Here is a 7,391-nt window from a genome sequence, read left to right as displayed (position 1 = left end):
TTATTATTATTTCCACTATCTAAGGAAAATTTTCCCTCTCTTTCCACTACGTGGGATTTTAGAGGTAAATAAAGTACTAACCGCATTATATTCAACTTGAGGTAAAAGGGAAAAATATTTCTGCCCCATTGAACTCAACACCACCATCAGGTTTAAAGAGAAAGAGAGAGAGAGAAAGGGAGAGAGAAAGAGGGAGAGAGAAAGAGGGAGAGAGAGATGGGGAAAAATTAGAAAGATAGAAATAGGGGGATAGAAAAGGAGAGAGAGAGAGAAGAAGAAAGAGAAAGAGGGAGAGAGTACAAGAAAAGGAAAGACAGAGGGAGAGGTAGGGGGAAAGAGAGTAGAAAAGAAGAGAGAGAGAGAGATTGAGAAAGAGGGAGAGAGAGATGGAGAAAAAAGAAGAAAGATAGAAATAGGGGGATAGAAAAGAAAAGGAGAGAGAGAGAGAGTGAGGGAGGGAGGGAGGAAGAAAGAGAAAGAGGGAGAGAGTACAAGAAAAGGAAAGACAGAGGGAGAAATAGGGGGAAAGAGAGAGAGAGAGAAGAATAATCCTTAGCACTCATCCACTCAGCATTTTTGTTCTCTCATGGATGCTTATATCTACTTCTTAGGGGAAGAACTAAAACATGTAAATTTTAAATTATTAAAATAAAGCATATATTTGATTTGGACAAACTCGAGATTGAAATTGAAGATCCCCCGTGCAGAAATGACATTGACCCTTGTGTGGGTGACAGTCATATCGTTCCAAGTTCTACCATAATGCCATCTCAATTTTGAATGATTCCTGAGATGTATTTAAATATATCTAATTATGAACGACGACTTATATCGACAAGTATAGGTAAAGGTCATACACAAAAACCCCTATCTGAGGCTCAGGTGTAGGGGCTAAACAGTCCTATAGGATGGGTTGAGCTTCTACGAATAGCTATAGGTGGATTTTCCAATATTGGTCAAATAGGTATGTGTCATACAACCAAACAACCTACAGAATAACAGCAAAACATAGTTAATTATTTCGTTATTCACCCAAGTATGATATTATTGGTTGGTGCCTCTGATGATCCTGGATTTGGGTCAGACATACATTTGATAGTAGGTATAGTTACCTACGATATCGACAGAACTTACAAAAGTAGGTAAGTTAAGTAACAAAATAACAGTGCTAAGTTGATACCTAGCACACTACTAACTTTCATCCCAATAATGCTAAGTCAAATATTTGATCTCAAATGTAATAGGCAAAAATAACAATGTTGAAAAAGGTTAAAATGATAACGTGAGTATTATGTCAATAAGAATTGCTACAAAATGGTGTTATTAACTTATGATGTTCCCTATAACATTAAGAAGGTATTAATCTGTCTCAATAGGACACTAAGCATGAGTCAATACCCAATACTGCATTACTGTCAAGATGCAGTTTCCTGAAGAAATAATATCAACCTATAACCTATTTAAAATGTTGCATTGATATTTTCACAAGTCAGAATGAAAATCGATGTGTTCAATTGACTGGATGGATTCACAAGAACTTGCAAGTCACATTTCCAGTTTGAATATTGGTAATGAAGTTTTGTGTTTGAATATTGTGAAGTTTAGTGTGAAGATGAGAGGATGTTACGCAAGAGGTGCTTTGTTTTCTTTTACAATCTTTGCTTAACCCTTGGAGTTCTTAGGTTATTTCTATTTATTTTCGCTTACTTTCAATGGAAAACTCTTTTGAAGAGGTTTGATGGAGGGAACTGTAACTGCTGAGGTCTCATAGTCCCGAAAGCGAAGAGAGAAGGAAGACAGGATAGGTTTGTTTCGAGAACGAACTTTATCTGTTTAGATAAACTCCGCCCCTGGTGGGAATCAAACCCGCGGTCTAGCACTTACAAGGCAGACGCGCTACCCTCCAAGGTAACTAACCTGGAGCAGAAACCCTTTGTTATGACATCTGAGGGCGAAAATTTTAAAAAAAAAAAAAAAAAAAAAAAAAAAAAAACATTGTCACATGACCTAGGAACGCAGCCAAAAATTCTGGACACATAGGTACCTACGTATACGAGTAGATAATGATAAATGGGATACCTAGTAGGTACCTATACCACTATATCTACTGATACCTGTTGAAACATAGATACCAAATTTCATTAGTTTTAATTTATGACCTAAACTCCGAATGCTCTTTTTTACTTTCCTTATCCTATAGGAAGGAAAGTAATGTAATCGGGTGATTTTTTTCTCATTATCTTGGCACTGTACCCACATGAATACATCCAAATTTCGATACTTTTATTACTTTAATGCCATCTGTAGACAAACCGCGTCAATATTTTTAGAAATAACAAAAAGGAATCTCTAGTGGACTTTCTGATGAACAACTCGGTATAAGGTTGAGCCTTGTGATATTCACACAAATCACTCCAGACTCCCATGAAGAATTACGTCAAAAAAGGATGAAAAACATCTTTGCCAAGATAAGGGCTACTAGTCGACAGAGGTTATTTCTTTTCTTACTATTATGGAGTAGATGGTAATTATGGTGTAACATATTCCCCATTTTGTTCAGTGCAAAGTTTTGTTTATATCCCCCTATGAAATACTCTATTGTGTGGGACAGCGAGCACCATTGTCAAATATTTCACGCCATTTTATTGAAATCAAGGTTGACTCCAAACAGATGATGGTCGATTAAGGAGTTGGGCAGACGTTTAGATTTTTCATTGTTTTCTGTTTGGGAAATTTCAGTAGACACTCGGTGGGTGTCAGTTCTAAACGGGGGGCGAATTTCCTTGTTTGCCCATCAGATTAGAAAAGTGGTCGAGATCTAAACACCAAAAGATACTCTACCTCTACACATTAATGTCACTATTGGAATAGGTAGGTAGGTACCCTAGTATCGTTAACTTCACGTGAGGAACATTTTTCTAAACTTATTAAATAAGTTTAGAAAAATTTATGTAATGTTAAAGATAGAATACGGACTGTTAAAGATAGAATCCAGTTGAAAATAGCACCGAAACATTCTGACAATGAAAAATAAACGCAGTTCAAAAATGCGATCTTTTCAAACAGAATAATACCAAAAATCTCTCTGATTCCTGCTGAATCCAATTCCCTCTTCATTCATGTAAATCGAGATTAGAATCAAATCAAACCATTCGGAATCAATTAAATCCCATTGTCATTAGATTTGTATGTATCTATAACCTCTTCATATAATATTATTGCCCTGCGCTTTAGTCATGTTATGATATGTGGTGACATAGCGATGATCTTAAACAGGGACTAAGTTAGAGAGGGCAAAAGGGAATTGACAAAAAGGTTTCTAATAGGTTTTCAAGATATTCGAACGAAAATCCGGTGGTATTACCAAAGAGGGCGTGATTTTGAACTCTACGTGAATCCTGTGTTATTTTCATAGAGCTCGTTATTTCGAACTCTTGACATTTGCGCACCTGCCGGTACGATTGATATCTTGTAATTTTGACATCTCCACTAATATGTTAGTGGATGTGCCTCTTTTTATTAAATTGTCTTTTTCCTCTCCAAGTTTCTTACACAGTGACTCGTATGTATCCCTGAAGCAAAAAGCCCTTTGACTTTTGTTTCACTAAGAATCTCATTTGTAGTTTTGACATCTCCACCAATAAATTTTAGTGCATGTGCCTCTCTCTCTTTCCCCCCCCCTCTCTCTCTGTTTGGAAATTTATTTTATTGTAACAACCAATATAATTGTTGAGCCTTGAGATAATGTCAGTGTCACATTATCATTTTATAAATGTCAACAAAGATCACCAGTCAGAACATTCATTGGCTATAGTATTCTAGCTGGAATATTGTACTCTTTCGGAGTAGAACTCAACAAATTTTTACCACACGGGTGGATTTTTTTTAATGCCCCCGACGTGACACGACGATATTCAACTGTCCAGATATCACTTGCCAGAAACCAGAAACTAGTGCTTCGCTGTCTGTGTCTAATAAAAATCCCTTTAATTAGCGCACTGTAAGTAGCGTCCACACGTGTAATCACCGTCGCACAATAAAAGTTAATTGGTTGATCGCGATTTGATAAATTTGCATTATTTTCATAAATAAAAATAGAAAAAAATCTTCTTCTTTTTCGCCCTTTTTCCGTTCATAAAGGGGTTTTTTTTACCAGCGTCTACACGTTACACAGGGTTGGTGAGTTTCTATTAAATAACATTTAAAAATATTCAAACTAGAGGAAGAGTTTCTGCCTTCCGGTGACATTGGTTTTAAATTTTCAAATCTCTTCACCCGTGAGAAGTTCTGAGTTTTCACCTGAGCTATGATTGTTACTGAGTTCTTGATAGATTGCCAACAGCACAGATTTTAACAAATCTAAACGTTCTTTCATTGTTGTATTGAATTACAAATTTATCGCCCATTGCAGCATTTAAAACAAGACATAAAAGGAACGAGGAAGATCAGGGAAGAAGAGAGGGAGGCGTAACGAGAATATCAACAATATTGCTCATCTTGAAATGGAGAAGCAAGTGAAATAAATAAGCTTACAATTACCTATATCTTCATGTGATAATCAAGTTCATTTTTCACGTTGGCATTAAAACTGCGGGAGCATTTATAATTTCTTGCTTTGGTTCAGACTTCAGAGGTTTGGTTGAGAACTTTGGTTTAGGAATTAACGCGCCAACATCATGTCGGTTGGTCACGTGATGATGCCAATTCTGTGCCAAAGACGAAAACTTGATCCATAAAACATTTGAATTTTATTTATTTGAGTACTCGACAATGATCAAGATACAAATTCTATTGGAGGTTTCAGGTTTCAAGTTTACAGACACCGAATGTCACTGACCAAGGGGTATTATGGTAGGTCTCTATTATGAACGAGAGAACGCGAGAAAAATGAAGATCATTAAAACCCAGAATGGTTAAACATAGTCCATAGTGTCATGTTAACTTTATATTGATGCATTTTAGGACTTGTTTTCGTGCATCTTAATGCACTTTATGTACTACTTGAACTTTACGTATATGCAACATTAAGACAAGTGACAACATAAAGTCAGGAAACTATCTCACAGAAGTCGGAATTTATTTCAATAAATTAGACCCGAATTGGGATTTGTTATTTGAAATATCGGTGTCCGCAATTACCTGTATTCGGTGCTATGATACCTGCAAGTAGGTACCTATGTACCTACCTATTTAGATAACAGTAGTATAGTAATTGCCCGAGGGACACAGTGGTTCAAGTTCGAGGTATGCAAACTAGTTATGTACCTAGGTATCAAGTTATGAACCATTAATAATTATAGGTACACAATATTAATTATAGATATTACCTACCAATTTTATTAATAGGCTGCAGATTCAGAATCTGAACCTGCATAAGTAGGAATTGTGGACTATAAATTACTTTGCCGAAAAAAAGGAGCCACACAAATTGTTCATGATAACGTAAATTTTACTGCAAAGAGAAAGAAAGGAATGAAAAAGAAGAAGAAGAAGAAGAAGAAGAAGAAGAAGAAGAAGAAGAAGAAGAAGAGAAAAGATTTATTTGGACTTAAATAAGTGCTACTGAATAACCGGAGGGAACACACACTTAATGCATAATCATACACATATCTTGGTGTGAACATCACATTACATTCTGTAGGTTTCTTCACTTTATTTACTTTCTCATGTTTGTAAATAATAGAATTCTTTGTAAATAAAGTTCGATTGCAAAGTTTAAATGTTTCATAAGGTTTATAGTTTTGACATCTCCACTATTGGTTAGCAAAGTTTACGAAAATGTTTCATAATAAAATCAAGACTCGTTGTTTTACGAGTATTCAAGAAGGTTTGGCATCTCCACTAATTTTTTTTTTAGTGTAAAACTAAAATTTATTCAGACAGACAAACTTGACCGTCTGTCTGTTCGTTCCACAGTAACCTCTCGAACAGTTTGTCCTCTTTCGAATAAAATTCAAACTTTGATTCTGGAGCCACAAAAAAAAACTTTTACCTCTTCGGGAATCGAACCCGGCACCTCGAGTGTCAGAACCTCGAGTGTAAATAGTAGCGTGATATCCGCTCGGACACGGAGGTTGCTAACACTGGCTAATCACGGATAATGCTTTATATGTATTGAGAGTTAAGGAGTATCTGCCAAACATTTTTAAAAATCTGGTGTGAACATCACATGACTTTCCTTATCCCATTGAATGATGCTTATTTGAGTGTTCTTTTACTCTAACTTTTACAATATCTCTAACCGTTTTGTAGCTAAAAACCGCCAAAAAACGGTCGAAATCTGTCCAAAAGCGGTCAAAATACCGCCAAGCGCAGCAACCATCTGAACCAAACGTTTTGTGTTGCATCCTTGTCACATTTGTGAACTACATACCCAATTTCAAGTCTCTAGCTTATACCGTTCCCGAGATATTGTTAACTTACACCGAAAACCTTAAAAAGCGGTAAAATGCCACCAACCGTTGCACCGGTCTTAACCAAAAGTTTCGTGTCGCATCCTTGTCACATTTGACAGCTACATACCTAATTTCAAGTCTGTAGCTCTTACCGTTCTCGAGATATTTTGTTTACAGACAGACACACACACGGACCAATGGCTGAAACTTTGGATTTATGCTCTAGGGACCTCAAAACGTGTTTTCGGCACTAAAAACTTACCATCGAAAATTTGACCCGATTACATTATTATTATTATTATTATTATTAACAAGTTTCCATTTATATTTGATTGACAAAAAACTCATAACATACATTTTTCATATAAATGGTATACCCATCCGTATAAGCAGAGCTTGTGCCACGGATGGGGAGTTCATTTATAATATTTATCTAGTTTCAATTTCATTCTATAAAGCTTATTTAAGCTTAGCAAAAGATTGTAAAGGTTAAATAATTCATCAAGACATTCATTCCCATTTAAAGTTATTTAACTCAGTTTAAATATGTACCAAAACATATTTAAATGGAAGACAAATTTAAAAAAAAAAGTTTAATTCTCAATTCATCAGAAAACAATATTCATCCATAATAAGTACCTACATAGGTATTTATATTACATAGGTATTTATTTCCTATAGGATAAGGAAAGTAAAAGAAGTAAAATAAAGTACGTAAGCCTTTTCGACGTACCTACCTCCACTATGTACCTAGGTAGTTACCTATTTTTCATAGTCACTCGACACGTCTGTGTTTTTGTTGTTGTTGTTTTTGTTTTTACTTTTTTATTATTATTATTAATCGTTTGATTCCCGTCCGGGGCAGATAAAGTTCTGCTTCGGAACGGCTGGCTTTCTCCAATTATGTCTTCCTTCCCTCTTCGCTTTCGGGGCGATAAGACCTTAGCAGTTACAGTTCCCTCTATCGACCTACGTTTTGTTTTGGATGAGTAGATT

This window comes from Diaphorina citri, unplaced genomic scaffold, assembly GCF_000475195.1.
Source record: "Diaphorina citri unplaced genomic scaffold, Diaci psyllid genome assembly version 1.1 scaffold69, whole genome shotgun sequence".
Taxonomy (NCBI): Eukaryota; Metazoa; Arthropoda; class Insecta; order Hemiptera; family Psyllidae; genus Diaphorina; species Diaphorina citri.
The sequence above is the reverse complement of the archived record's forward strand: the minus strand, read 5'-3'. Positions refer to the sequence as shown.